This window comes from Palaemon carinicauda, unplaced genomic scaffold, assembly GCF_036898095.1.
Source record: "Palaemon carinicauda isolate YSFRI2023 unplaced genomic scaffold, ASM3689809v2 scaffold439, whole genome shotgun sequence".
Classification (NCBI taxonomy): Eukaryota; Metazoa; Arthropoda; class Malacostraca; order Decapoda; family Palaemonidae; genus Palaemon; species Palaemon carinicauda.
The window spans coordinates 117,816-143,953 of record NW_027171694.1 but is presented as its reverse complement, the minus strand read 5'-3'; the positions used below and the strand labels follow the sequence as shown (position 1 = coordinate 143,953).

The following is a 26,138-nucleotide window of genomic DNA, read 5'->3' as shown; positions in this document are numbered from 1 at the left end:
AGGAATTCTTCTTCTTCTTCTTCTTCTTCCTCTCTCTCTCTCTCTCTCTCTCTCTCTCTCTCTCTCTCTCTCTCTCTCTCAGATAATAATTTGTAAGGTGTAATTCATCTACAGTAAAACTTTAGACCTGATAAACTACACATAAATAAACGTATACACTCATAGTTACACTGCATTTATTTCTGACGTAGTTTTAGTATATGTGCCTAATATTTCTAAAATGATATATACATATATATATATATATATATATATATGAGAGAGAGAGAGAGAGAGAGAGAGAGAGAGAGAGAGAGAGAGAGAGAGTATATGGGCGTTGAGGAATTTCTTACCCAGCTAGGGTTGTAGCTTAGTTTGTAATAATAATAATAATAATAATAATAATAATAATAATAATAATAATAATAATAATAATAATAATAATAATAACAACCACCTGAACTAGATTGCTAGATTATTAGAGGTGCCGTTACAAAGACTCAAAGCACGAAGTACTACTAAAATAAAAGTAAACGTGTATTGTGCGATGTATTAAGTTTGCCTAAGGTCTGAATCCTCCAAATAATGCGTATTTAAGCATTATAATGACTTTCTAATGTCTACGTAATTAGAATATATTAAAAAAAAAAAAACTTTTGTGAGTGATAAACCAAGCTTAAACTGACTGAAAACTACGCTGAAGACAAAAACTGCATTGGACCTTCATACCCGTAGCTACTGCAGGTGGGTTTCTTATGAGCGATACGTTAAACTGCATAACCTGCGTGTTAGTCTATGCAGGTTAAAAATTATGAGATTAGTATAGATATGCAGGTTATACGGTAATGCAAAGGTATCTCAATTATTGGTAGCCTACCAGGTAAGGCAGACTTTGAATGCATGAGATAGCCTAGATTGTTCCATAACAAATTTACGCATAAGTATTTATAAGGTTTTTATATTCTTATATGCCATTTTACTGTAATTGATTGTTAATTTCAAATAAGGTTATTAACCCACGAAGGACGACGGGCCGCGCCGCCAAAAGACGACGACAGTTTATTGATATTTATAGAAAAAAGGAAAAAAATCTGTAAATAATATATTTTTCACTCTAATATATAAGTATTTGGTATCATTGAAACCGCAAGAAGATGAGCTTTTTGAATAGAGCATTTATTGTTTGATACATATTTAATTACTTTGGATATAAAAAAAAATATCTTTAGAAATCACAGTTGCAAAAAAATCAAAGTCACTTTGAAGCTGGATTATTACAAAACTTATTATTCCTTTTTGTTATAACAAAGCTAATTTTGTAAAGAATGTAATTTTGAAAAATTCCTAAAAAAAACAGATTATTCTATTCAGTGATAGCGTGGTAAAAAAAATATATATCAACATATCAAGTGACACTTTTTCACCATTTGGTAACGCGGATTTACAAAAATATTACAACATTCATAATTATCAAGTGAGTTCATAAAAGTAGCCACAATTATTGACTTGAATTTACTGACAGTCTTCATGTTCATCATTGTCCTCATGTTTCCTCTTAGGACGACCTTTCACCCTGAAGTAATGTTGCAGCTTTGGCCAGCATTGCTCATGAATACCAGCATTGCATCCAGGACACCAGTGCTTCGAGCGCTTGGGACAAACTGCACATAATCTTTGCTTGCAACCATCTAACCTAGCATATACATGGCTTGAACCAGGTGAACTGACAGGAATAGGATTACGACCTGGTGAATTAGAAAGTCGGCTACCAGGCGACTGTGGAATGAGAGGGTAAGATGCAGCATCCGGGATTGACAGACATTCAATAATGTCACGAAGAAAATCATCTCTCTTGAATGGCCTATCAGTATTTTGCTGATAGATAATATAAGCATTTAGAACTGATACATCTATAAGATTACTATAAATTTTCTTCCAGTATCTCCTGGTTGACCTTTGTGCAGCATAATGATAAAGTTTTTTGTCTGACAGGTCAACACCTCCCATACCAACATTATAGTCATTTATGACTTTAGGCTTGATTTTTTCTCCATGTCTTGTCTGCAATGTGACATTTTCAGCATGAGCATATGTTGTCAAAAGGTAAACTGGCTTGCGAGTTGCTTTCTCTTTGAAACCACAGGTAAGCAACTTTCCTTTTCTTACATAGACAGTTTCACCTGTGCTGAGCTTCTGCTTGACCAAAATTTGAGGCAAAAATTTAGAATTGATCTTTATTGTTCCTGTGAGGGATGTCTTTTGTATTAGTAGGGCTTCTGCTAGAGGAATCTTTGTATAAAAGTTGTCAGTAATCAGGTGATAACCTTTATTCAGAACCTTGCTTTTCTCCATTATATTCATTACTACTGTATGAGTAAAGCCTTGCTGACTTCCAGTAGCATAAAAATCACGCCCTGAATACAAATCTATATGATAAACATATCCAGTGGAAGCTTCACAAAGTTCAAACTTTTTTATCCCATACCTACAGTGCCGTTTATTGGGCATATATTGTATAAATGCACACCTATTACGCATACCAATCATACTTTCATCAAGGGAGATTGTCTGCTGAAGATTGTAATGATCCTTGAATAACTTATTGCAGGAATCTAAAAGAGGGCGCACTCGAAACCATGGGTCATACTGTGGGTCACCTCTGGGCTTATTCAAGGTATTATCATTCAAATGAAGAAATCGACTAATTAGAAGATATTCATCGCGTGGCATGGTTTCTCCAAAAAAAGGAATTCTAGTTGAACGAAACGTACTCCAAAAATCTTTTATATCCTGCACTTTTATCAATCCCATGAGTAAACTAAGAGCTAAAAACTTTTTCATTCTTTCATGAGTTACTGGTTTCCAGATTCTGTATTTGCTTCGTGGATGTTCTCTTATCCACTCTTCCTTACTAGCTAAAAATCTGTTGGCATATATATTAGTCTCACGAACAAGAATATCTATAATATCATCAGTTATAAATAAAGAAAAGTATTCAATAGGCTGTGAATTACGGTTAGGAATCCCTAAAGGACCTACATTTCTTTGGGTAAAAACCAAATCACTTCCACAGTCAATACCTTCAGGCGGATAAACACGTGCCCAGGATGAGGCAACAGGTTCAATGTCAAGATCGTCGTCATAAACATCGCTATCAGTCATATAATCATCACTATCATGCTCACTATGGCTGTCCAAATCATCAGCACTTGTTTCTGAATCATAATGATATTCCATATAAGCCATTATAAAACAAATTAACTCTTAATTTTGCATAAAAAAAAGTTATCTTTTATCCTGCCAACAGATAACAAAATCTCGATCGATAAGCCAAACGGCACCTACCCCCACCGCCAACGGCGCATGCTTAGTACACTCCTATAACCTCAAAGTATAAGATTTCTGGCAACTTTGCTTTGTAAACGATCACTGATTGGTTAAAGTAGCCTGTGACGTCAATAGAAGGCGGAGCTAAAGTCATATGTAGGGGGAAGAAAGGATGAAAAAAATGCATCCACAATATAGACGGTCGCTAGTTGGTAGCAATTAATGCATCCATTAAATGGACGGGTCGTCCTTCGTGGGTTAAGATGGTATGTAATTCAAAGGATTTGGATAGTTTGTAGAATAGTGGACACACCCACCATCTAATCCTAAGAGAGATTAATGAGGTTTCAATGGAGGTTACTTTAGGTTAGGTCAATGTCTTTTTATATCAGGAAATACATTACGGGCTGCCCAGCGGCAAGAGCCTGTGTCTTACATAAGGGAAGGCAATCTATACACACACAGGAAATACAATTAAATTTACTGTTTTCCAATGGCAAATCATCCTAGGTCTGTTCTTAGCATAATAATTAAATCTGGTTTTATTATAGTTATGGACAGGAGAAGCTTTTCTACTAAAAACAGGTGTTTCCTATAGAGAAATGTCTTTTTACTTTGAAAATGAGGTAGGGTTTTACTGTATTACAGGCTATCATTTCTAACAAAATAAATGTTTTCCTGTAGCAAATAATGTGGTATAACCGGTTTTTACCTTTATTTCAACCGCAAACAGACAGAACAACCAGGTCGACTAACCTCAAGTAGTTGAACTGGTTGTTGTTGCGGTTGAAATGAAGGTAAAAACCAGTTAAATCACGTTATTTATTAGAGAAAACATATTTTCTGTTAAAATGTTTAATATAATGGCTCTAGTTTGCTTGCCAGGAAACAAAAATCTCAAGCTCGTATGTACTGGCACGCGGTAATGTTGAGCTGCGCGCGCTAACATTAGCAACGGTAAATTTAATGCTTCTTGTTCTGCCAATGACTCGCTTCGCCCGCATGAAAATAAAACATCAAGCTCGTATGTACTGGCAAGTGGTAATGTTGAGCTGTGCATGCTAATATTAGCACCGCTAAATATAATGCTTCTTGTTCCGCCACTGGCTCGCTTCGCTCGCATGAAAATAAAACATCAAGCTCGAATGTACTGGCAAGCGGTAATGTTGAGCTGCGCATGCTAAAAAATTAATTAAAATGACACATTAAAATTAAAGAAATTAACAACCTACTTTTATGACCGGGACGACGAAGCTTGTGGGTCACTGGGGTGTTGTGACTGTGACGTCTTAACTTCTGTGTATCCGCATCGCCGTTTCTTCTTTGTCTTAGCTATCTTCGTTTCAATATTGCAGTAACAGCGGTGAATATCTTTCCTGTATGATAGACACGAACGGCACTTGGGACACTGTAAACGTTAACTATAACTTCCATCGTAAAATACGCAAAAAGACCTCACTTGAACTAACAAAGTCCTGACTTGGACAAAGGTTTCCACGCAAAAGGGTTAGTTAGAAGGTATGTGGAGAGACCACTTGAAGAGGTAAGGGAAGGGGGTTGGGAAATATTAACCCCCCTGTGCAAACTTTCAATACTTAAGGGTTTGTTATGGTTAACAGAAAAACAACGAAGTCTAGAGAGTAAACATGAATGAACTAGAATGGGAAACTTGTCCAGAGCAAGTTTTTATGTGAAATTTTGGGTGACAAAGTAATAACAAAATGTATAAAAGTAATATAGCAAGATAAAATGGAGTGTATGGAAAATAATATTTAATGGGAATATAAAAGGAGGTGACTCTATTTTTGTTTGCCTTGTCAATATGTTAAGTTGCAACATCATGTGATTTAATCATCTTTATACAGTACAGTAACTTGAAAAGTATGAGTTAACTATAAGTGTTATTAGAACAGTTCAAAGCACTTATGAGATACACTTTGGTTCCTACACGAATACAAATCTGTTCTTTAATTGGAGTATCAATTCAGTAAATCTGGGAATGCCGTTATAAATTTAAATTTGATAGGGGTAATTATAATTACAAGTCTGCTTGACACCCGCTTTTCACACTGGCCACAAACAGTGCTGGGGGTGTATGTATGATAGCAGCCACTTGTATGTATGATGACTGCTGACTAAGAATACGGCAGTGTAAGGGGGTGGGTCACAGGGGGCTTGTAGTTTAAGTTAGTTGGTGTCCATATTTTATGCTCGCTGGAGGAACTGGTCGCTGATATTCAAAGGATCCCTGTGCTATATGCATAATGTTGCTGCCTCAAATTTGGCCTGGTTTGATTATTTGCTTTCTTTCAAGAATAAATGCTTGAGTCAGTAGACAGGCTGTTATGTTCAGGTAAATCTGGATAAATTAAAAGTACAAAAATATGCACTTGTTCTTGGTAAATCTGCAAATGTGGGACAGGATTATTGTGTAAATCTGTCATTAATTTTATGCTTCTTGTTCTTGGTAAATCCGCAAATGTGGGACAGGATTATTGTGTAAATCTGTCATTAATTTAATGCTTCTTGTGCCTTTTGTCTCTCGTGGATCTTGACTGCTCACAGTCATCCCCTCGCTATGTGTGGTTGCACAATAACAACCTGAACCTAAAGAAGTTGGTTTTCTTTGGTCATCACTGTTGCTTAATCGCTGTGGTTTTTCACCGCTGCTAGGCCTTCTGAAGCTGCCCCTTTGGTGTCCCTCCGACTCCTGCAGGCCTCGACCTCAAACAAGGCTGGCAAAAAGAAGTGTGTTCACTATTACTCCTCTTCAAGGTCTTTCTCCTTCTCTGCCTCGTCTTCATTACATTGTTTAGACACTGCTACTTCTGGTCGATAAGACATTCATGCATTTGGTGACTTTATTTGAGGTACATGCAACGAATGTTTAAAGCTGAAAAAATAAATGTATGTAATTACACACTTGTAATGGTTATAGAATAAAATGGGCTACCATACCTGTGATAGGCCATCTTGCTACATACATATAGATACACATAAATATGACCTTCCTGTGGCATGCATGGATTTTGGATATGTGCTGTCATATATACTAATCTATGTATGCACACCGTGATGCGTACTTATATTTACTGCCAGACCTGCATGAAGCTACTCATTGGGAGAACTGTAAAATGTGCCCCTAATTAGCCTATCCAAATGTGTGACTCTCATCTGGCTGCTAAGTAGCCTGCAATATACATATAACATAATGCCCCCTCTGGGCTCATAATAATGATGCACCTTCTTATGCTATTACTTACAAATAGATCAAGATAATAGTCTTAAGATCACTGTAGTATAACAGTTCCGGTAGCTGTGGTTTCCGTCGTGAATCTATTTATTTCCCTGTTTACCTTTTGTACCTCTAGGTGGCGCGCATGCCGCTTGCCCGCCAGATTTGACCTGTCATAACTCATTATCCCACGACTTCTAAGAAAAAGAAGATATCATTGAAGAAGCCCAGGGAAAGAGATTAACAAAAGGCTCGCAGAAGTCTCCGACTGCTCACACATGAGAGGGATTGTACGGTACCAAGAACCAAACAAGACTGGGAAAGTGTCTCGGGCCACAGTACAGGATTTTATGCCCTTGCTTTACCAGTGCTGGGTCTCCTTTCGGACTGAGCGTGCACACTGTAGGTAGGGATGAAGGGATCAGTCTTTCTACCCCTCTTTATCTGTGACAACTGATCTCTCTTTCCTTATGCAAGACAGAGAAAGAAGTGGTGGGATCATCATCCCCTCCAACGCCTATTGACGCAAAGGGCCTCGGTTAGATTTCGCCAGTGGTCCTTATTTTGAGCTTTTAATTCAGTACTTCTCCATTCATCATCTTCTAATAAGCACTTCATAGTCCTCAGCCATGTAGGCAGGACCGTAAGCCTTTCCTTGCCTACCGTGACACCTTATCAGTTTGGATTACTTGCGGTCCTGCTATTAATGCTTGGTCTTGTACCAGCCTGATAATCCTCACACTGTTTATCAGGATGAGGTGAACTGCACTTCTAGACATTTTCCTGGACACTTGAGGAACACTGCTGTCTCACTCCCTAAAGAAACTTCAGTTTTGAAGGGCAAGAAGATGACTTGTAGTAAGGTTTCATTGCTTCTGTTTGATAGAGGATTCGCGGTGAGAAAAACCAGCGATCATTCTCCTTGGTCATACTTTCTCTTATGTAATCACTTTCAGGAATATGATCCTTTGTCTCCTTGCAGGTCCGGGGAAACAGTTTCCATGCATCCACGCTAGCAGGAACACAATCATGCGTCTCCTTGTGGCTCATGGGGCCTTTGAAGATGTTTTCATGTGTACACTCAATCAGGAACTATGAGTTGCCTCCTCGCTCGTAAAAGTTGCGATACTTTACTTTTCTTGGGTACAAGGGATCTGAACTAGATATTGTATCAGTTTTACGCTTGACTGAATAACAAGATTTTCTCTCGTGTGGTCATGTTCAGGAATACGTTGATCAGTCGGGATCGGTCTCCTCTTGATTCTAAGATCAGGGGAAATGTTCCCACATACTGTACTTGCATGATAAGGAACATGATCACAAATCAGCTGTTCTTTCTTCTCATCCATGCACGATTGGGAACATGAACACATGACCTCCACTGACTGTTCTTAGCACTCGCACAATCCTCAAAATGTTCCATTGCATATTCATAATTGCAAACACGGTTCATCATCACCTGGTGACTGATTTCACGCAACCCGCCTGCACGCTGCCCGATATTGATCTCACCAGTACGTGTGCTCCTCTAGTTTGGAAGGGCATGAATGACTGACAAGGGATGTTTAATGTTTCTTAGGGATATTTTTTTGCCTATTCAGCTGCCAGATTTCTTTTGTTCCTCCCATTCTGCCTGAATCTTCCCAGCAAGGTTAATTTTTTCCATTCAAAATAGGTTTCTCAGTATTGGTCCTTGCACATCGTAATCTTTCACCTGTCCCTTTGCTAATTTGAATAATCCTTCTTTTCCTCTGCTGTGCTGAAGGCTTTCCTGTACATGTTGATTCAACACTACAGTATGTCCTTCTTCCTATATGTTCCTGCCCAGATGCCTTTTATTGGCAACTTTCAGCAAACTTTTGATGGCAAAAATATATTTTTCTATCTGAAAACATTACCAATCTTCTTTTTGTTGAAACCTGAAATTAGAGAGACAAAACTTAAGTCTGTTGCAGCTCCAGAAGTAATTTCCCTGCTGAGAGAGAACTCATGATTGAAGCAAACTTGGCTGCGTACTGACAATTTCCTTAGAGTTTAGTCAGTTGAGTTCGTCGGCCATGTAATGAAGAGCATTGCTCTTTCCTTCATCATTTTTATCGAGAAATAAGAAGATGCTTTCCTGGAGGAATCATCAGTTTTTATCCTTTGGCTGGTTCTTCCCAAGTCGGTCAAATGATTGTGAGCCTGACATTTCAGTTTACTCCTTTGGCTGGGATCCAAAACTTGTCTTCATAAGCCTGTTTAAGGTGAATAGAAGGGAATAAGAGGTCTGTCCTTTCCCATAAAGAGCTGTCTGCTCTCTTTTGTTTGGAGGGAGTAACAGAGGGCACTCGCTGAGTGATTCCTTTGTATTTCATCAGGCAGAACGTGAGCCTGGTGTGACAGCTACCGCTGTGGCATCAGTTACAGGTACTGTACTCCAGCCACCAGTCACTATCACTCTAGGCCAATAAAAGGTCTGTCTGCCTCCTCTCCCATTGACGAGTCTTGTAGGCCTTAACTCTTCCGGGTTAGTGCCACTTCATGCCTTTGGGCACAACAAAGCTCTTAGAGCTTTGTGAGGCCAAGCTTTTCGGGACCTGTGCCTAACGAGGAAGAAACAGCTGGTCTTTGTCTAGCACAGCATTTTTTGTTCCCTTCCGAGGGGGTGACATAAGGCTATTCACCAACTCCCTTTTTGGGGGTAGGAGTACTAAGAGGAGAGGCGAAGGTTTGTGAGACCCTCACCTCGTGCGAGACTCTTGCCTCGCCTTATTACCCTTGGCAGGTTTGTGTGACCCTCGCCTTAGCACAAATGGCGGGTTTGTGAAACCCTTCTCGCTAGCGCTATACTGTAGTAGCGTACGCTACTGGGGTTAATCGTAAAGGAGATTCAATGCTGGCGGTTTCTAATTGTCTTTCACTGATTCTCTTAGGCGCTTGCAGAGCTTTGCGGATGCACGCCAGCGTTTGCTAATATCAGATGGCGTTCACGAGTGTTTGCGGACGCTCACCAGCACTTGCTGGCAAGCCTATGCGAACCTGCCTTGTGTTTGTGTTCTTGTCATTCTGAGATTACAAACCCCTCGTGCAAGACTTCGCTTCTGCTTGGGTAACTCATCTCTGAGAAGTTTTGCATAATTACAGGCGTTCTTTAAAACTCTATAAAAGTCTGAAACGAACTTCTGTGGTGCATGCGCTCTCGCCATGGCAAAACCTCAGGATTTTTGCCCCAAATATGGTTTACTACCGAGGGCTTGAGGTAGCTGTATGCATCAGTGTACCCCTGGACACAATGAGTTCTCGTTAGACGTCGAGTTTCGGGAAGTACCGGTATAATCCTTCTGGGTTATTTTCTTGGGCTTTGTTGTCCTACGAAATCGAGAGCTCTTCGAAACACTAGCGCAACGAGCTTGTGATATACAGTATACCCTTATAAGATTATTATTTCAAGCCTTTGTTCCCAAGCGATAGGTATTAGCTTCTGCTTATGTTTCCGAACGATAGCAAGCCCTGCCCACAATGTGGACAGACAAACATTATCAGCTTCTCATTAAGTTTATGAACGATAGCATGCCCCGTACAAAAGGTGGTCAGACAAAGGTTTCAGCTCTCATTACATTTACGAACGTTAGTAAGCCCCACTGATAACGCAGGTAGGCAAACCAATGGAGCTATGATTGCTACACTAGCTGTATGTTTTGTTTTCCTGGGTGCATGTGCTCACATCTTAAAGATACCAAAAATTCCTTGGGCAATAATGTTGCGATTCATTGCACATACATTATTCCTGCAAGCGGGCTGAGACTTTTCAAATGTTTACATGCAGGCAAAAAGGTTACACGTGGGGCTGCAGACGGGCATGTGCATATGCGGGCCAGCGAATTTTTTGCCGACGAGTTCTATATACCATCTTACAATTAGAACTCAGTTCTAATAAATCATTAGTGTTAATGGCTATATACCATACTGGAAACCAGCTTATGTACTGTATTACTCTTCTTCCTTCGCGTAACCAGACATTCTGGATATGCTGTCTCCTTTCATCCCAGGTAGTTCCTACCTAACTTTTATTGGAGGTCTTGGTTTTAAAAAATTCTGAAAGTTCACATAAGTAAATTTGTATCCTGAAAGGGAACATTCGAAACTTATACCAGTTCTACCGATCAGAGACGAAGAAATGCAAATATTTTTGTTGTTCATTGGGAGGAGGAGGTCTCAGTTACAAACATTTATCAATTTTTTCAATATTAAACTTACCCGATAATCATGTAGCTGTCAACTCCGTTGCCCGACAGAATTCTACGGAAGGGATACGCCAGCGATCGCTATACAAGAGGGGGGTGTTCTCACAAGCGCCACCTGTGGCCAGGTACTGCAGTACTTCTTGTTGACACCACTTCAATTTTTCCTCTGTCGTGCTTCCGGCAAGACGTTCATGGATACGCTTATAATTTTGGAGTCTTGTTCACGGTTTTTGGTGAAGTATTGCTCTAAGATTTCAGCTTTCGCTATTCAGGAAGTTTTATTATTAGCTTAGCTAACTTTTGGAATTAATTTGATTAATTATGGTGACGAAGAGAGTATGAACTCTCTTTCACCTTTAAATGGCCGACCCTTCCCTTAGACGGAAGTGTTGGTGTCTAAGAGAGTATAGACTCTCTTTCTTAATTTTGCTTAACAAAAGTTATAGATTTATTTTATATCTCTCCGCCTTTTATAGGCCTCTTCGATTAACTTCCTTTTATTATAAACTTATTAAAATTAGTTTTTATATTTGTTTATATTCGACCTTTCCTAATAGTAGGCGGTCTTTTCTTGGTACCGAAGTTAATTAACATTGAGCCCGTCATTTCGGTTTTACCTGTTAACATATTATGCTATTTTAATGTTTTTGAAAGAATTTCTTTGATAGTCTCGTACTGTTTTCAAAGTCGAACTAACGTTTTGTTTTGTCTCTGCAGTTGTTGACGTTCAGAACGTCCAACTTGCGCTCTATCGTCACGATAGAGAGAGAATTTTCACGGTGTCACGTTGCAGTAAGAGTAACCGTGTCTAGCGTTTTGTTCATTCTTTCTTAACTTAATGGTTTTAATTCTAATAAATTGGGAAATATTTCAGTTTTTTCCTTTAACAATAATATGTTTTAACGATATATATGATTGGGCTCTTCTCTCAGGTTCTAAGTCAAGAGAGAGAGAGAGAGAGAGATAGAGACGGAGGGAGAAAGAGGAGGATAAACGTTTCGTTCAAGCGGGTAACGTTGTTATCGTTTTTGCTCTTCTCCCTAGTCTCTTTAGGGGAAGAAGGTAAACGTTTCTAGAGTTTTTTCTTGTTCTCAAGCTTTATGCGGTGAGAGATTTTAAACGTAGTTTATTTGATCTAGTGTTTAGTCTCTTTCCAGCCACTGAATTATTTATCTTTCATTAGATTTTTCTGTTACATTGTAATTCTGTTTTCGCAATTACTAACTTTTGAGAAAGGATAGAATTGCGTGTTTCAGGTACAAACCACTTAAAGTTTCGAGTTCAGTGAAATAAGTGCAAACAGAAAATCAAAAGTGATAAGTGATTAGCGCAAAGTGTGTCAGTGTTGTGCGTGAGGGTACTTCTGTGCGTGCCAGTCGTCCTCCCAGTCCGGGACCTCTTGCAAGCTCCCAAGCCCAGGGGAGAAGCAATGTCGAAGGGCAAAAGGGTTCGGCAGGCCTTGATCGGCGCACAGAAGTATCCTCGGTGGTTGCGGGCGTGTCTTACAGAGACCGTCACTCCCACCCGCAGACGATTTAGCCCTTATTTTGCTCGTCTGCAGAAGAAATTTCGGGGAGAAAACGCTGGTCTCAGGTCTCAAGACCTCTTAAACGTAAAGTCCAGACCTATGCCAGACGTACGAAGTTAGAGTTCAACAACCCGGATGCAGTCATTGGGTTAGCTCTGACTCTCCTCAGTCATCAGGTGACTGCACACCTCCTAAGAGAGGTAAGGCGATGCCTCAACAGACCTCATCTTCTATTAAGGCTTTGCCTCAACAGACCTTATCGTCTGTTGATCCCAAGACGACTTTGCTGCAGTCCATGACCTGCGAACGCTCCGCCTCTCCGCAGTCCAGTCTGCCAGGCGTACGAAGTTGAGGTTCCTCAGGCTACCTTACCGCGTTCTGAGTTGCCAGTTACCAGCGGTGTGCAGCATAACATGCTCCCAGGGAAGGTAATGGTTCCACTTCAGTCGCTAACCCCGTCTGTTACCACACCTGCTCCCATAGACCTTGAGCTGTGTTGCAAGACATGCAGTCCTAGCTTAGTCCTTGTTAGAGGATTTTTTTGTTTACGGAGTCAGTGTGTCACTGGGAAGACGTTCAACAACCAGCAGAAGTGACTTGTTGTGACGCAGTGCGGCAACCTCAGCAACCCGATAAGGAGTTGTCTGTACGACCCAGACAGTCTAGACAGCTTCGGGTTGTCACTGTACTTCCTCGCTTCCCCATGGTTGACAGTTCACAGACTGTGCAGCAGTACCATGATCTTGTGTCCGGCTCCGTCAGACGACTGGCTTTTAAGAGCTCCCACAAGTCGTCGCTGTCTGGAGATTCTCAGATGGACTATGGATCTGACCAAGGAACTGGGCCTCCTGGTCAAATTTGAGGAGTCTCAGCTCGTCCCATCCCAGACCATTGTCTCCCTGGGTATGGATCTTCAGAGTCGAGCTTTTCGGGCTTTTCCGTCGGCCCCAAGGATCTTCCAAGCCCTAGAATGCATCCAGAGCATGCTGAGAAGGAACCGATGCTCAGTCAGGTAGTGGATGAGTCTAACAGGGACACTTTCATCGCTGGCCCTGTTCATCGTGTTAGGGAGACTCCACCTTCCCCCCTTCAGTATCATCTAGCTGCTCACTGGATAAAGGACATGACGCTAGAGACGGTCTCAGTTCCTGTTTCCGAAGAGAGGAGGTCTTCTCTCGCGTGGTGTAAGAACAGCTTTCTTCTCAAGGAAGTCTATCTTTGGCTGTTCAGAAACCCGACCGCCTTCTCCTCTCGGACGCATCAGACACGGGCTGGGGTGCGACTTTGGACGGACAGGAATGCTCGGGAACATGGAATCAGGAACAAAGGACACTTCACATCAATTGCAAGGAGTTGTTGGCGGTTCTTCTGGCCTTGATAAACTTCAAGTCCCTCCAGCTTAACAAAGTGGTGGAGGTGGACTCTGACAACACCACAGCCCTGGCTTACATCTTCAAGCCGGGAGGGACTCTTTCGTGAAGTTGTTCTAGATCGCAAGGGACCTCCTCATCTGGTCTAAAGATCGAAAGCTCACGCTGGTAACGAGGTTCATTCAGGGCGGTATGAATGTCATGGCAGATCACCTCAGCCGGAAGGGTCAGGTCATCCCCACAGAGTGGACCCTTCACAAGAATGTTTGCAGCAGACTTTGGGCCCTGTGGGGTCAGCCAACCATAGATCTGTTCGCTACCTCGATAACCTAGAGACTCCTGTTTTATTGTTCTCCGATTCCAGACCCAGCAGCAGTTCACGTGGATGCTTTTCTGCTGGATTGGTTCCATCTCGACCTGTATGCATTCCCGCCGTTCAAGATTGTCAACAGGGTACTTCAGAAGTTCTCCTCTCGCAAAGGGACACGGCTGACGTTGGTTGGCTCCGCTCTGGCCCGCGAGAGAAGGGTTCTTAGAGGTACTGCAATGGCTGGTCGACATTCCCAGGACTCTTCCTCTAGGAGTGAACCTTCTACGTTTACCTCACGTAAAGAAGGTACACCCAAACCTCCACGCTCTTCGTCTGACTGCCTTCAGACTTTCGAAAGACTCTCAAGAGCTAGGGGCTTTTCGAAGGAGGCAGCCAGAGCGATTGCCAAAGCAAGGAGAACATCCACTCTCAGAATCTATCAGTCTCAAGGGGAAGTCTTCCGTAGCTGGTACAAGACCAATGCAGTTTCCTCAACCAGTACCACTGTAACCCAGATTGCTGACTTCCTGTTATATCTAAGGAAAGTAAGATCCCTTTCAGCTCCTACGATCAAGGGTTACAGAAGTATGATGGCAGCGGTTTTCCGCCACAGAGGCTTGGATCTTTCCACCAACAAAGATCTACAGGACCTCCCTAGGTCTTTTGAGACCTCAAAGGAACGTCGGTTGTCCACTCCAGGCTGGAATCTAGACGTGGTCCTAAGGTTCCTTATGTCATCAAGATTTGAACCTCTCCAATCAGCCTCTTTTTAGGACCTCACATTAAAAACTCTTTTCCTCGTGTGCTTGACAACAGCTAAAAGAGTAAGTGAGATCCACACCTTCAGCAGGATCATTGTTTTCACATCTGAAACGGCTACATGTTCCTTGCAGCTCGGTTTTTGCTAAACGAGCTTCCTTCACGTCCTTGGCCTAAGTCGTTCGAGATCCCAAGCCTGTCCAACTTGGTGGGGAATGAACTGGAGAGAGTACTTTGCCCAGTTAGAGCTCTTAGGTACTATCTAAAAAGGTCTTAACCTTTACGAGGACAATCAGAAGCCTTATGGTGTGCTATCAAGAAACCTTCTTTTCCAAGTTCTAAGAACTCAGTTTCTTACTATTCAGGCTTCTGATTAGAGAAGCACATTCTCATCTGAAGGAAGAAGACCTTGCTTTGCTGAAGGTAAGGACACATGAAGTGAGAGCTGTGGCTACTTCAGTGGCCTTCAAACAGAGCCATTCTCTGCAGAGTGTTATGGATGCAACCTATTGGAGAAGCAAGTCAGTGTTCGCATCATTCTATCTCAAAGATGTCCAGTCTCTTTACGAGTACTGCTACACCCTGGGACCATTCGTAGCAACGAATGCAGTAGTAGGCGAAGGCTCAGCCACTACATTCCCATAATCCCATAACCTTTTAACCTTTCTCTTGAATACTTTTTATGGGTTGTACGGTCGGCTAAGAAGCCTTCCACATCCTTGTTGATTTGGCGGGTGGTCAATTCTTTCTTGAGAAACGCCGAGGTTAAAGGTTGTGATGAGGTCCTTTAGTATGGGTTGCAGCCCTTGATACTTCAGCACCTTAGAGTTGTTCAGTCTCCTGAGAGGAACGCTGCGCTCAGTAAGGAAGACGAACTTATTTAAGGCAGAGTAATGGCTCAAGTCGACTTCCTTACCAGGTACTTGTAATTTCATTGTTATTTTGAATAACTGATAATATGAAATACGGGATACTTAGCTTCTTGATATACATGTACACTGGTTTTCACCCACCTCCCTGGGTGTGAATCAGCTACATGATTATCGGGTAAGTTTAATATTGAAAAATGTTATTTTCATTAGTAAAATAAATTTTTGAATATACTTACCCGATAATCATGATTTAATTGACCCACCCTTCCTCCCCATAGAACCAGTGGACCGAGGAAAAATTGAAGTGGTGTCAACAAGAAGTACTGCAGTACCTGGCCACAGGTGGCGCTTGTGAGAACACCCCCCTCTTGTATAGCGATCGCTGGTGTATCCCTTCCGTAGAATTCTGTCGGGCAACGGAGTTGACAGCTACATGATTATCGGGTAAGTATATTCAAAAATTTATTTTACTAATGAAAATAACATTTTTCTGAGTTCCGGATACAATTCATACTTTGGGTTACGCCTGTATGATCGTCCGTATCCCTGGTCTGTGTTAAGTGTCCGTAGATGGACTTATACATACATACATTACCTGTCCAACAAAAGATTAAAGACATTTCTCAATCTTACCTTTCAGAAGTAGTTGTGTGCGATTGATCGTTACCGACCGGTCTCTTGCCTGAAAGCGATCGCTAAGGAGATTCGCTGTAATGACATCTTACTCAGGGAGTACTGTCTACCCTGGTTTACCAATTACAGTATAACATATTCATTCGGCCAAATCTCATTGGTGGCAGATGGAGCAAGATCCTCCTCCCCTTCATAGCAGATGTGTGTAACTGGTTGCACATCTTGACATCAACTTGAGATGTTACTTGCTACGCAATCTCTAGACCCCTTGAGAGGAGCCAAGGAGAATTGACTTTTCGCCTGAGGATCAAGGTCGCTTGTTCCACTCTTGGAACCTGCTAACCCTTAGGGGGGCAATAGGCACAATCCTTGGGTATGGTTTAACATCCTACCGGGTATTGGTTGACCAGGTAGTCCAGAGCCCTTCCCGGTTTCCGATGATCGGGTTGGTGGGGGGGATTTTTTCTCATAGGTAAACTGGAGGAACAACCTGTCCCCTGCATTCTTAATAGCCTTTTATGAAGGAATGCCTCCTCCTGTAGGAGTGCATAACGCTACTCACCAGGCTGCTACGGGAGACAGGTCTTACGAAAATACCCTAGTCAATCCTACTTGGGTGTGAACACAGACTCTAGTTTCGCAAGGAAATCTTGTGCAGTGTTGCGTATCCATTCACCGAGTAAGGTGGGCAGACGAACTCGTCTACTTGACTAAGAGAGGCGTCTCACTTCTGCTACACGTAGTGTTCTCTTTTGGCCGAGTCTTTCCCTCAAGACCCTCACACACAAGAAGCAAGGTCCAGAATAAAGGTGAGTTCTACATCGTGATACCTGGGCGAGCTGAGAAAGGCACGTACGGTTAGAGCTGTTGCCTTTGAGAACTGGGAAAGGTGTACAAATCAGTGCACAGTTCCAACTCTCACCTTGCAGTTGGGTGAACTGGAATGAGCATGCTCTACCAGTTTTTGCCCCATGATCATGGACACTCTCCTCGCAAGTGCACACAAGTAACAATTACCTGTAAGAGCTGAGAAAGGCTCGCTTTTCCAGCCATCACCACGGAAGTACACACTCCCAGCAGGACAAATGAGAAGAGGTGTGCAAGCCAGGGCACCTTACCAGTCTTTGCCTTGCCAAAGCTCGCCCGTGCAAAGAGGAATGGCATGTAGCTTCCCCTTCACAGACCAACCATCTTCAGACTGTTCCACCTTGGTTTGAGACCACACTAAGCAAGGTCTTTCTGTTAGGGGATCAAGTACCGGCGGATCTTTCTCTCAAGAGGCAAATTGCTAGCTCTAGTGGCAAAACGACTGGGACATCTAACATCTCTCGATAAGTTAGTTCCCCACGGCCGTCTCCACATACGGTCTTTATAGTGACAGCTGATGACCTTCTGGTCTTTGCACAGAGACCCACCGAGTACCCTAGTGCCAGTGGGACCCAGACAGAAGAGAGACCTGAGTTGGTGGATGTCAGACACCAAACTTCTCAGAGGAGCAGATCCTCTCTCTCCTCCCCTGGATTTGTTGCTCTTCACAGACACATTAAAAGAAGGGGGGACTCATCTGTTACACTGGACATCATCCAGACTTTGTCCAAATCCGAAAGGCAGTGCCACAAAACCTCCTGGAAATGAGGGCAGCCTACCCAAGCCTCAGGTACTTTCATCAGCTCCTTTCAGGGCATTATATAGTGCTGATGAGTGTCAACAGTACAGTAGTGTCCTACTCAAACAAACAAGGAGAGACCTTTAAACAGTATCTATATCTGCTAGCTGTGAAAATCCTAAGGTGGATGGAAGAAACTTTGGTAGCCTTAACAGCCCACTTTATCCGGGGCAAGAAGAATGTACTTGTGGACAATCTGAACAGGAGGACTCGGATAGCTGGCTCCGAATGGACAATCAAACTGTACGTGACATTGGGAACTTCTGGTGTACCTCTCACCAGTACCGGAACCATAAGCGTTCAAGCAGGATGCTTTTCAACACCCTTGGGACAGGATGGATGTCTATGCGTTCCCCTCCTTCTGCCTAGTAAGGAGGGTATTGAACAGGGTAAGGGCATCGAAAATCTAGCTAAGACTCTGGGATCTGCTGTGGCAACATGGAGAATGGTTTCCGAACCCTCTATATCTGCTCACAGAAGTACCAAGAGAGTTCCCTCTACTTTCCGAGCTACTCAGACTACCTCACTTGAAGATTTTCCACCAAGTGATATCATCGCTAGGTCTTCACACCTGGAGGCGATCTAGCAACTCCTCGCAAGAGAGGCTTTTTGAAGCTGGTTGCTATGCGCATGGCAAGATACCTCCGGGAGTCATCGCTTATGGTGTATCAGGCGAAGTGGTCCGTCTTTTGTAGTGGAGGTTATTGACGTGGTATCTCTCCATTTAGTGCCGGTATTCCAGCAGTAGCGGAGTATTTACTGTTCCTCAGAGGGGGATAAAACTCACTTGGTGTTGGTGGTGAAAGGCTTTTTTTCAGCCTTGAACATTGTCTTCGAACTGAATCAAGTTAACATTTCTTCCTCGACGGAATTGTCACTCCTCATACGGAACTTCGAGCATTGTGGCCCTCAGTCAAAAGTTAGACCACCTCCTTGGAACAGTGTCAGGGTCTTATGTTCACAGAAAGGAGCCCCTTACAAGCCTCCATGTCAAGCATTAGATAAGGACGTGACCTCAAAGACGGTTTTCTTTTTGCCCTGACCTCTGCAGGTAGAGTCAGCGAGCTACACTGTCTTTCGTACATCATCACCCATTCGAAGGGTTGGGTGGCAGGTCACACTCGGTTTCATCCCTTAGTTTGTTACAAAGACTAAAAGTCCGTCCTTAGCGAATCCTAGATTTGGGCCCTTTCGGATTGGGAATCACTGAACAGTAACAGACGATACTGATCAACTGTTTCTATGTCCTATCAGGAAGATGAGGTTATATCTCATAAGGATGAGAAGAGCTCGACCCCAGATCAACAAGCTGTTCGTCAGCACGGGGAAGACCAAGAAGAGAATCACGAAGAACTCAATCTCCTCTTGGATCAGGCGAGTAATAGAAAAGGGCACGGGCTTTAAACATCTCGACGTCAGGTAGAGATCCCCATGCCCATGATGTCAGGGGAGTAAGTACTTTCCTGGGATTCTGAAATAATTTTTCTGTTCAGCAGGTACTTCAAGCAGGCAGGTTGAAACGTCAAACAATGTTCACCTCCCGCTACCTGCAGGAAATAACCGACAGGAGCCTAGACACATTCTCAATAGGTCCTTTGGTGGCTGCTCATAACGTGATCTAAACACTTCAGCTCCCTTGCGGGACAAGGACCAGTGGTTCGAGGGCAAAGGATTACCCGCGAAGTAAGTCCAGGATGAATGTGGCAGTGACTGGGCACTTCCTACTTCATCTTCCCCTCTCTTGGGGCGCAGCATTTGGGGAACTGCACAGCTGACCTCCTTCTTCTGTTGGTGAGTTTCACGCTCTTTGGACAATCATATATACATGTATATATGTGATATGCCTCCGTACTTATGTCAGGGGGAGGTGGAAAGAAATAATGTATATATTAGTAGAGGGCACGGCTCGAATAGCTACAGTGTATGTTCCAAGAGATCGATTCCTTATTCGCCACCCATGATTGCCCAGGCCGATTTCCTACGAGGATAACGTGGTGCAGGATCCGTCAACTATACAGAGGCCATTTCGGGACAGTTGCCAGCCATTTGGTTTTGGACTTCCACCTAAAGGTGAGTCTCCAGAGTAAAGAGCAGAAGTTTTGTGTTTTGCACAGGAGCGAATGACAAATTTGGAATTAATTTGTATTGTTTCCGTGCAATACAAAGCTAGAGCTCTTTACACATACTGACCTTCCAGCAAAAACACCCTGAAAGTCCTGCTGCAATTACCAAAAGTGATGGTTAGTCGTTAGTGCTGGTGTGAGCGGGAGGGTTAACCTACCCCGCTCCCTGTCCCCGTTAACTAGTGATGGGTAGTTACACACTGACAAAAAGCTTTTCGGCTGGTTTCTTCTTCACTGAAATAATACTCCATAGTAAAGAGCTCCAGGTTTTCATTGCTAGGAAAAATACAAATTACTTCCAAACTTGTCAGATTTTGTTATTGATTTTTATTATCATTATCATTATTATTATTACTTGCTAAGCTACAACCCTAGTTGGAAAAACAGGATGCTATAAGCCCACGGGCTCCAACAGGGAAAATAGCTCAGTGAGGAAAGGGAACAAGGAAAAATAAAATATTTTAAGAAGAGCAACAATATTGAAATAAATATCTTTATATACTATGAAAACTTTAACAAAACAAGAGGAAGAGAAATAAGATATAAGAAAGAAGAGTGTGCCCGAGTGTACCCTCAAGTAAGAGAACTCTAACCCAAGACAGTGGAAGACCATGGTACAGAGGCTATGGCACTACCCAAAATTAGAGAACAATGGTTTGATTTTGGAGTGTCTTTCTCCTAGAAGAGCTGCTTACCATAGCTAAAGAGTCTCTTCTACCCTTACAAAGAGGAAAGTTGCCACTGAACAATTACAGTGCAGTAGTTAACTCCCTGGGAAAAGAAGAATTGTTTGGTAATCTCAGTGTTGTCAGGTGTAAGAGGACAGAGGAGAATTCTGTAAAGAATAGGCCAGACTACTCGGTGTCTGTGTAGGTAAGGGGAAAGAACCGAACCAGAGAGAAAGATCCAATGTAATACTGTCTGGCCAGTCAAAGGGCCCCATAACTTTCTAGCGGTAGTATTTCAATGGACGGCTGGTGCCCTGGCCAACCTACTACCTTCTATTGAATTGACATTGGCCTGCAAATGTGTTAATGAGGCAATGATTGTATTCTGAAAGTAATAACAGGATGTATTTTGGGAAATTTTGCTCAAGGTCTTTTGACGGTTATTGAAAATTAAAAGGATTTTTATTACCCTATTGAGAAGTATTATTCTGATACAGTATTCCTTTTTGAGAAGTGAAACAATTGAATTTTTCTCCTGATACTTTTGTTTCATTTCAGGCGGATCAACTTTGCACACAAATTGATCGAGATCGAGATGAAGCACATCATGTCGTCCATCGGCAATGACTTAAGTCAGTTCGTCATGCACTTGGAGCATGTAAATGTAAGTCATTAGACTAACTAGAATTATTTTACTTTGATAAAAAGGTTTTAATCGATGATATATTGTACAATGTGATGCCGTAAAACCTTTTTTTTATCATACACTGATTATGCATGGTAAGGTGTGTGACACCGTAGCTTGATAGTTTCTTGTAGTGACTGCCACTTCACCATCCTTGTGAGCAAAGGATAGGGGATTTGGGGAGCTTATAGGTCTAATTACTGAGTCATCAGCAACCATTGCCTGGCCCCAGTTGTGTCCAATTGTTGGATTGTATTATTTTCATACAAAAAAAAGACTTGCGACAACCCACGTGTTAAATTTAATCAGATAGTTAAGTGATTTAGATAATACAGATGTTCTAGTCTCAAGTAAAACTTATTGAGTGTTGTCATCTTATGATTTATTTTGATATATTTTAATTTTAGAGAAAGGTGACTTTACCTACATTTATTGTGAAGTGTAGCATAGCAGATATTTTGTAGACCATTAAATGGCCGCGGGGGCATAAAAACAATTAGAATAGCGCCAACGCTATCCCTGCGTGTCGTAAGAGGCGACTAAAAGGGACGGGACGAGGGGGCTGGGAACCCCCTCTCCTGTATAAAGAATCCTGTGAGACATCATCAAAGAGATGGAGCTAGGGGGAGAGTGACTGCTCCCCGCATTCTAGTTTTGGGGTGTTTGAATGTGCGTGGATGCAGTACGATAGAGAGTAAAAGATGTGAGATTGGAAGTATGTTTAGAAGTAGAAGGATGGATGTATTGGCCTTGTGTGAGACAAAGATGAAAGGAAAGGGTGAAGTGATGTTTGGTGAAATGTCTGGTAGAGTGTCTGGGATTGAAAGGGGAAGAGCGAGAGAGGGTGTGGCTTTATTGCTGAGTGAATGGATGACAGGTAAAGTAGTGGAATGGAAGGAGATATTATCTAGGTTAATGTGGGTAAGGGTTAGGTTGGGTAGGGAATGTTGGGCGTTTGTCAGTGCGTATGGGCCAGGTAGTGAGAAAAGTGAAGAAGAGCGGAATGAGTTCTGGAATGAATTAGCTAGGTGTGTAGAAGGACTGGGTAGAAGGAATTATGTAGTTGTCATGGGTGACTTAAATGCTAGAGTGGGCGCTGGAGAGGTAGAAGGTGTCATTGGGAAGTATGGCGTACCAGGTGAAAATGAGAGTGGTGAGAGACTGGTAGATATGTGTGTTGAGCAAGAGATGGTAATAAGTGCTAGCTTTTTTAAAAAGAAAGATAAAAGTAAATATACATGGGTAAGATTGGCAAATGGAAGAGTAGTAGAAAGGGCATTAATGGATTATGTGTTGATAACTAAAAGAATGTTTGGAAGATTGAAAGACGTGCACGTGTTTAGGAGTATGGCTAACGGTATGTCTGATCATATTTTGGTGGAAGGAAAATTAGTTGTAGCAAAAGAGTGGGGAATAGAGTAGGTGGATGTAAAAGGGAGCTAGTGAGGGTTGAAGAGCTAATAAAACCGGGGGTAAAAAGTAAATATCAGGAAAGGTTGAAAATGGCACATGACGAGGTGAGAGTAAGAGAAACTGGTAATTTAGAGGAGGAGTGGAAGTTAGCAAAAGAAAATTTTGTTGGGATTGCAAGTGATGTATGTGGCAAGAAGGTTGTTGGAGGCAGCATGAGGAAGGGCAGTGAATGGTGGAATGAAGGAGTGAAGGTAAAAGTGGAAGAGAAAAAGAGGGCTTTTGAAGAATGGCTGCAGAGTAATAGTATAGAGAAGTATGAAAAATATAGAGAGAAAAAGGTGGAAGTAACGCGCAAGGTACGTGAGGCAAAGAGGGCAGCTGACCTGAGGTGGGGTCAGGGACTGGGTCAGTCATATGAAGAGAATAAGAAGAAGTTTTGGAAAGAAGTGAATAGAGTAAGGAAGGCTGGGGCAAGAATTGAAGAGACAGTGAAAGATGGAAATGGAAGGTTGTTAAAAGGAGGGGAGGCAAGGAAAAGGTAGGCGGAATATTTTGAAAGTTTGCTGAATGTTGAGGATAATAGGGAGGCAGATATAATTGCTGTTCCAGGTGTTGAGGTGGCAGTGATGGGAGAAGAGAATGAGAGAGAGATTACAATAGAGGAAGTGAGGAGAGCACTAGATGAAACTAGAGTAGGAAAAGCATCTGGTATGGATGGTGTGAAAGCTGAGATGTTGAAGGAAGGGGGTGTGACTGTACTTGAATGGTTGGTGAGATTGTTTAATATGTGTTTTTCAATATTAAACTTACCCGATAATCATGTAGCTGTCAACTCCGTTGCCCGACAGAATTCTATGGAGGGATACGCCAGCTATCACAATACTAGAAGGGGGTGTACTTACCAGCGCCACCTGTGGCCAGGTACTCAAGTACTTCTTGTTGACACCTCCTCAATTATTCCTCTGTCGTGCTTCCGGCAAGACGTTCTGGGATACGCTTATGGTCTTCGAGTTTATTCACGGCTAATTGGTGAAGTATTCTCTCAGATTAACGGCTGTCGCTTTACTGGAAACCTTCTTATATTAGCTAGATAGCTTTTATATAGTCCTGATTAACGGTTAACGATTTTTTGCTTGTTTTTTGGACCCCCCTTTGGCTAACTCTTGAATTCAAAATGTCTGACATTTCGCAAGCCCCCTCCCATAGACGATGTAGGTCTTGCAATAGGCGTATTCCGAAGGCCTCGGTAGATCCTCACACCGCTTGTTCTGACTGTAGGGACAGGCCCTGTCAGTTAGAAAATCGATGTGAGGAATGCGCCGGACTTTCGGAATTGGAATTTGTCCGTCTTTTGAAGTATTCTACTAAGTTAGAGAGAGGTAGAGTTAGGAGGAGTTCTTCTCACTCTTCATTGTTTTCCTCACCTCATGATCCCCTACCTGTTCCTACCCCTGTAGTGGCTACCCCCGAACCTACTGTGTGCCCTCCGCCTGATATGTCAGTGGTTTTGCGTGCTATTCAGGCTTTAGGCGATAAAGTAGAGTCAGTGGTAAGTGACCATAAGTCTCTGATGGCCGAAGTTAAAGAACTGAAGGTCAAGAGTGCAGTGGGTGGAGTTAGTGCCAGTGCTGTGACGAGTGCTAGTGTCAGTGCAGTGCCTTGTGCTAGTGTTAGTGCCAGTGTGGTGCGTGAGGATTTTTCTGTGCGAGCCAGTCGTCCTCCCAGTCCGGGACCTCTTGCAAGCTCCCAAGCCCAGGGGAGAAGCAATGTCGAAGGGCATAAGGGTTCGGCAGGCCTTGTTAGGCGCACAGAATTATCCTCGGTGGTTGCGGGCGTGTCTTCCAAAGACCGTCACTCCCACCTGCAGACGATTGAGCCCGTCTTCCGCTCGTCCGCTGATCAACTGTCAGGGAAGAAACGTTGGTCTCAGGTCTCGAGACCGCTTAAACGTAGAGTCCAGTCCGCGAGTGCTCAGCCAGGTTGCAGTCATTGGCTCAGCTCTGACTCGCCTCAGTCATCTGTCGACTGTACTCCGCCCAAGAGGAGTAAGGTTCTGCCACAACAGAGCTCGACTGTTAAGGCTTTACCTCAGTCTACTGTCGTTTCTGCCGATCCCAAGTGGACTCTGCTTCAGTCCATGCAAGCTCAGCTTTCGGACTTGATGCGTGAGTGTCGGGCTGAGAGTGTTGCACCTCCGCCTCCGCCTACACTCCTTCCGCCTGTTCTCGCTCCGCCTGCGCTCGCCCCGCCTGCGCTCGCTCCGCCTAGTCGCAGCACCATCTGCCAGGCGTACGATGTTGAGCCACATTCTGAGTTCGCTGTTCCCAGTGGTGTTCAGCCTCAGCCTTCTTTAAGGCAACCTTCACTTTGGGATCAGGAGGATTATTCCACTCTTCCTCCGCCTCCCCTTGCTGCTCCACCAGTGGTGCAACGCTCGGTTGAGGTACAACAACCTCTTCCGTCCATGAGTCAGTCTCCTCAGCTCTCGCTGCAGCGAGCTCAACCCTTACACCCTGAACTTGCGCCTCAGGAGCCTCAGCTTGCGAGAACTTTACCTTGTTCTGCGCAGCCTCAGCCTCATCGTGCTCCGCTCTTATCACAGGAACAGGAACTTGCTACTCCGCCTCCGTCCTCCGCTCAGCAAGCGCAATCCTTGGGTTCAACCTCTCTTGCTAGGAGTCAACCTCCTCCACCCATGCGCCTTCCTTCTGCTTCGTCTGTTGTTCAGCCCTTGCAGTCTGAGCCTCAGGTTTTCCCTCAACCGTTACTTGAAGAGGAAACCACGGTTATTGTTCCTACACGTTCTGACTCTGCGGTTCAGCATTCTTGTCCGATCTCTTCGCTACATTCTGGTGATGAGGTTTCGGATGATGAGGAGGCACACCTTGATCCCTCATCAGACGTGGACGAATCCAAGCTTTCTCCACAGTCTCTTGATTTTCGTAAGGTCTTGGCTCTACTCAGAGAGGTTTACCCAGACCACTTTGTCTCTGCTATTCCCCGCTCTCCGCCATCTGAGTTTTCGCTGGGCGTACAACAAGCTAAGTCCTCCTATACTAAGCTTGTCCTAGCTAGATCCTCTAAGAGGGCTTTAAGGATCTTAGGGGAGTGGCTGCAGTCTAAACAACACCTTGGCAAGACTTCCTTCATGTTCCCTCCAACGAAGCTCACTTCGAAAGCGAGCGTTTGGTATGCCACAGGGGAAGCACCAGGCTTGGGAGTACCTGCCTCTGCCCAGGCTGACTTCTCAAGTCTGGTAGACTCGCCTCGGAGAACTGCTATGAGGCGTTCGAAGGTTTGTTGGACCTTCTCAGACCTGGATCACTTACTGAAAGGGATGTTTA

General features: G+C 43.2%; 1 long non-coding RNA gene across 1 annotated transcript in view; it reads left to right on the top strand.

The window, feature by feature from the left end:
• Positions 1 to 554: 554 nt before the first annotated feature.
• Positions 555 to 26,138, top strand: part of LOC137636907 (uncharacterized) — a 44,580-nt gene continuing 18,996 nt past the window's right edge. Inside the window, exons 1-2 of the long non-coding RNA XR_011043286.1 lie at positions 555 to 723; positions 21,255 to 21,360. This is a non-coding gene — a long non-coding RNA (uncharacterized lncRNA). The remainder of the gene's footprint in view (positions 724 to 21,254; positions 21,361 to 26,138) is intronic.